We start from the raw sequence: 6,000 nt of genomic DNA, 5'->3' as shown, positions 1-6,000 counted from the left end.
TTGCTCAGATGTGGCCCTCTCTCTCTGGCTAAGCCAACTTGAAAGGTGAAATCACTGCCCTCCCCACTATGTGGGATCAGACACCCAGGGGAGTGAATCTCCCTGGCAACGTGGAATATGACTCCCGGGGAGGAATGTAGACCCGGCATCGTGGGACGGAGAACATCTTCTTGACCAAAAGGGGGATGTGAAAGGAAATGAAATAAGCTTCAGTGGCAAAGAGATTCCAAAAGGAGCCGAGAGGTCACTCTGGTGGGCACTCTTACGCACACTTTAGACAACACTTTTTAGGTTCTAAAGAATTGGGGTAGCTGGTGGTGGATACCTGAAACTATCAAACTACAACCCAGAACCCATGAATCTCGAAGACAGTTGTATAAAAATGTAGCTTATGAGGGGTGACAATGGGATTGGGAAAGCCATAAGGACTACACTCCACTTTGTCTAGTTTATGGATGGATGAGTAGAAAAATAGGGGAAGGAAACAAACAGACAAAGGTACCCAGTGTTCTTTTTTACTTCAATTGCTCTTTTTCACTCTAATTATTATTCTTGTTATTTTGGTGTGTGTGCTAATGAAGGTGTCAGGGATTGATTTAGGTGATGAATGTACAACTATGTAATGGTACTGTAAACAATCGAAAGTACGATTTGTTTTGTATGACTGCGTGGTATGTGAATATATCTCAATAAAATGAAGATAAAAAAAATAAAATAAAATAAAAAATAAATAAAAGCTCTGAGAAAATCCGCAAAAAAAAAACAAAAAAAAAAGAGAGCGTCACACACAGCACAAAGTGGTTGCTCCAAAGGCCGATATCTTATTTCCGCTCAGTGCCATAGTTGCGACCAAAATCCCAGGGGATTCTCTTTCTGCTTTGCCTTTGCCAAACTTCCCATCTACACCCTTCCAATCCACATGGCTATCCCTGTGTTAATACTCCTAGAGCCTGTATTTGTTTTATGGCTATTTTAACTTACTGAAATGCTTTTTTTTTTTTTTTTTTGTAGGGCTCCCCAATCCCAAATGACTCCTTTTTTCACTAATCAGTATAAAGGACTGAGGATTTGGGCTAAGTGGGGTATAAAGAACCTCCAAAACCCCAACAGTCACAAAACTTTGCAATTGCTGAGGGGATTGCAGCCAGGGAAACTGTTGAACCTTATCAAGTACAGCTTCTGGGACCACACAAGTCTTACCAGACCAGATAGCACCCAAATATTTGACCAAAAGCCCCAGCCATTGTAACTTGGAGTTGTTACAGCCCATCCTCTGGAGGTAAGATGAGCTATCAGGCTAGTTGCTGAGGTTCCCAATAACTGAAAGGAATCAGACATTAGCATAATATTGTCAGTGTAATGAAACAAAGCAACCTGGCCAGGACGGGGTCAGTGGTGGTCATTCCAGGACAGACTGTGGGGTTCTGTAGGTATCCATTGCTGGCCTTCCCAAGTGAAGGCAAATTGAACTTGGCTCTCTGGAGTGACGGGAACACTAAACAAGGCATTAGCAAGATCTAACCCAGAATGATATGTGCCCAGTGGTTGAGAGATTACAAATTGAGTCGAGAGGTCATTCTGGAGGTTGCTATTATGCAAGCTTCAGCCAGATATTGCAAACAACCATGGTATGTCAATCTCCAACCAACAGTATTTCTGAAAACCCTATGGAGCTTCCTGGGCTCTGTCTAAGTCTCTATACAAGTTTTTCTTAGTAAGATTATTTTTTTCAGAAACTTAAGGACTCCAGATTGATCCCATGACAGATAAGGCCTGAAAACCAGAAGTACCAGTCTCTCCAAGAACATCAACCAGTTTCATTCCTCTACCCCATAAGGTCAACACCCCTTGCCAGCACGAAGAAGTTAAAATGGTCATTGTCGATATCCCTGAAGAGTGAGGGAATGATCAAATAAGAGGGAGGAGGTGTAATTGAGAAATTAAGATTTAACAAATGACTGTTACAACTGACTCATTATATAGATATTTCTTTTTTAATGTCTAATGTTTTAGAATAGACAGAAGGAAAACCTCAAGTTGTTGAACTGTAATCCAGTAGTCCTGATATTTGATAATGATTATATAACTATATAGCAAAAAAAAAAAAAAAAAGTTGGTTGCCCGTGTTTGTACGGATCTACTTCTGGATGTTTCGTTCTGTTCCACTGATCTATATATCTATCTCTGACAAAGCTACACTGTCTTAGTTAACCTGCCTCTATTGAAAGTCTTAAAATTGTGTAGAGCAATACTAGTGGACAATAAGGGGAGAAGATAAGGGGTATGGGATGTTTGGGGTTTTCTTTTTTCTTTTTTATTTCTTTTACTGGCATAATGCAAATGTTCTAAAATTGGTCATGGTGATGAATGCACAACTATGTGATGATACTGTGAACCACTGAATGTATACTTTGGATGGATTGTATGGTGTGTGAATACATCTCAATAAAAATTACATTAAAAAGATGAAAAAAAATGATACGTGCCCAGGGCTTCACCTATTTGTTCCGTCAACTGGACAGTATGCGGGACAGCAGCAGGCAGACATGATACTCATCAGTTTAGTTCTCTGTAGTCGACTGTCATTCTCCGGGATCCATTTGGTTTCCATTCTGGCCAAACAGGGCCATTGAAAGGGCTTTGTGCAGGTCTCACTTAGTATTGTAGCCAGTATAGTTCTTGTATCGTCTCACCAATCTCCTTGGGTCTACCAGGTAACATATTGTTTTATATGTGTTATACAGTCAGGAGCCAGGAGCTTAACTGGCCCCTTACAATTGTGGAAATGAGCCATACTTGTGGATATAATTCCCCAGTTGAGGTTGATAAGGTTAGCCTGGGGAGAATGTCAATACCTAAAATATACTCTGGGATTGGGGCAATATATACTGCATATTGTTTTAGTAGTTGTCCAATTTGCATTTCTGAAGAGACTTGCCTGACTTTCACTGCCATCTCCCACCCCACCATATCCATCGGTGGCAATAACGGATCCTTTGAGAGCACTGATATTTCCACTTATATAAGTGAGCATTCAGCACCTGTATCCACAAGAGCCAATGCACATTGTTTAATGTGAGGGGACCAATGAATCAATGAATGGTGAATTCTACACGAGGCCTCTCTGGTCGCCTGTGATGAACCAGACCACCAGGTGACCTTGGCCTCACCCCTAATCAAGGGCACAGGGGACACCCATCCTGAGATTCTCATGGTTTCAGTTCCCTTTGCCTCCGGGGGAGCTGAGGGGATAGGATAGAATCTTTGTTCAGGTTTAAGCTTTTTCCATAGGTCTACTAACACTAGATTGGGTTGCTAGTCTATTTTTCTCTTCAGGACTCCTGCTGCTATTAGATCTGTTCACATCTGTTTTCTTGTGATTCTTTCAGGGCCTTTCTTTGATTCAGGTTTCCCTTTGTCCCCATTTTGCCCAAAAGCCACCCTGACCACTCTGGCTCCCCTCTTCCTGATACTGTCTGTCTCCCCCAGATCAGTATAGACTGTGCCAACCGAGAATCGGGGCTACCTATTGTTGTACTCAGTTTGGGTACCAGAGAGCCGTGCCATTGACCAGGAGCTGCTTGTAAGATGGTGTCTTTCATCTCAGCAGTGAAAAGTTCATTATCTGGGTGTCTGAAATTTTCTGCATAAATAGCATTTCATACCTGTTCCAGTTTGCCAATGCTGCCTTTTCGCAAAACACCAGAAATGGATTGGCTTTTATAAAAGGGGGGTTATTTGGTTACACAGTTACAGTCTTGAGGCCATAAAGTGCCCACACAAGATTGCATCAAAGATAATGGTGTTTTGGGGGACATAATACATTCAAACTGGCACAATGCCCAATTCCCAAACTCTTATCTTATAACCTTTCCAGGGTTGACCAGCAGAGAGGGCCACTGGGATGTCTTCCTTGCTGGGCCGTGCCTGCCTGTGGCTTGAAATAACCTGTTTAACAGGGACTTCATCCCGTCACCATCCATAGCTGCATAACATGCTGCCTCAGGGCAGGGCAGGCGGTCACACTAGCGAGTTTGGACATTTCATGATCTGATCATATTGTACCGTCAGTGCCTTGGTCCCAAAGACATAGCAGCCATCCTGCTAGTTTCTCTTCCTTTCTGTCTGAATTTGGTTCCTAGCTCTGCAAGTTCAGCTGGTGTGTAATCCCTCATAGTCATATGCCAAGTGGCAGCGGGATCTGCATCTAGTGGGTGCTCAGTTTTTATTTTGGTAGTCATCAATGGTTTAGCCTTTATGGGTATCTCAATCTCTTCTTCCCCGTCAATGTCATCATCATTTAACTCATCAAACGTGCTGCTCTCATGGGTTTCCTTTTTCATGGGTGCCCCTGTGGTTTGGACATTAAACCTCATACCCGACACTGTGGCAGCTGGCGACCCTTATGCCGTGCTACCCTGTAAGCTAAGGCTTTGATACTGGAGTCCTGCTCTTTTACTTTATTAGTCATTAATTCTGTTAGTCACTATTCATACATTCTTTTCTAGCCATAATTCCTGTTCTCATTGATGTATTTTTGCCTCCACAACCTGCTTTTTTTTTTTTTCCAAAGTAAAACTGCTTTTTATTTAGGGCTACATGAAGTCAGGCATGGTAGTGGCAATGGGAATGATCTACTTTAGGAATATGTGGTCAGGGGCGCTGTATCTGAAAGAGGTGCAGGATAGAGAGTTGAGATACCAAGGCAGATGAGCGAAATGTAATTAAAAGTCCAGCTAGAAAAGGCTAAAGCAGTCTGGAAAACGTATTATCATCTAGTAACACAGTCTTGAGGTGGGGCAGCTCCAAGGTTGGTTAATTCAGCAGTTCAGTTACAGAAGGTCACAGGCTCTTTCTGCCTTTCTCTGCCGTTCTCCGTGTGTTGGCTGTGCCCTGACACTGGCTCCCCTGTAACTGTAGTGGTCTACCTCTAGACTCAACAATGGCCAGGGGAAGGAGAGGCCCATCTCTCCCTCCTCAGAAGACTTCCCGTCTTAGCAGTCTTAGAAAGACATCCTGGTGGCCAAAATTGTGTCCCATGCCCATCTGTAAACCAATCACTGAAAGGGAGTCTGGCTTAAATGAATTGGAATTTACCTCTGAGCAGGACATAGGGTCACTTTTCCTGAGGTGTGGGTACTTCAACAAAATGGAGGTTCTGTTAGAAAGAAAGGGGAGATGGATGCACAATGGGGAGGAAAAATATATTACGGAAATGCAATTCCAACTTTGTTTCCTTTTGATGAATGCAGAAAAATCATTCCATATAAAATGATCTTTTTATGGAATTTAGTCCATTACATTCTGTGTCTCTGGTAGGAAACTGTGTGTACGCCCCATTCATTCATTCACTTATTCCAAAAATCTCTGAAACCCCATGGGCTCAGTATGAGGACTCAGACAGGCAAGGCTGGTCCTTGTCCTCAGAGGGCTCTCAGTCTAGTAGGATGGTTAAGAAAGTAATTATAAAACGTTGCAATGAAGGTGATTGTATCCATTCCCTTGGCTCTAAATACCAAGTGTTTGTAAAAGACACCCAAGCTTATTATACCCCTCCCCAATTTCTCCTCTGGGCTCTGGACTCACATATCTAACTGCCCATTTGACATCCCCACTTGGATGTCTCACTTAACATATCTAAAAGGCAACATCTAATTCCTGTCCTTCTGTTCTGGTTTGCTAATGCTTCCATTATGCAAAATACCAGAAATGGATTGGCTTTTATAAAGGGGGGTTATTTGATTACAAAGTTATACTCCGAAGGCCATAAAGGTGTCCAAATTAAGGCATCAACCGTAGGCTACCTCCACTGAAGAACACCGATGGCGTCCAGAAAACCTCTGTCAGCTGGGAAGGCACAGGCACTTGGACAAAATATGCTCCAGGGTTCTGGTTTCAAAAAGGCTTTCTCCCAGGACATTTCTCGCTAGGCATCTGGGGGTATATTCTTAGTTTTTCCCAGGCAAACTCTGGACTAGCAAAAGTCTACTTTCAATGATA

This window comes from Choloepus didactylus, chromosome 8, assembly GCF_015220235.1.
Source record: "Choloepus didactylus isolate mChoDid1 chromosome 8, mChoDid1.pri, whole genome shotgun sequence".
Taxonomy (NCBI): domain Eukaryota; kingdom Metazoa; phylum Chordata; class Mammalia; order Pilosa; family Megalonychidae; genus Choloepus; species Choloepus didactylus.
The sequence above is the reverse complement of the archived record's forward strand: the minus strand, read 5'-3'. Positions refer to the sequence as shown.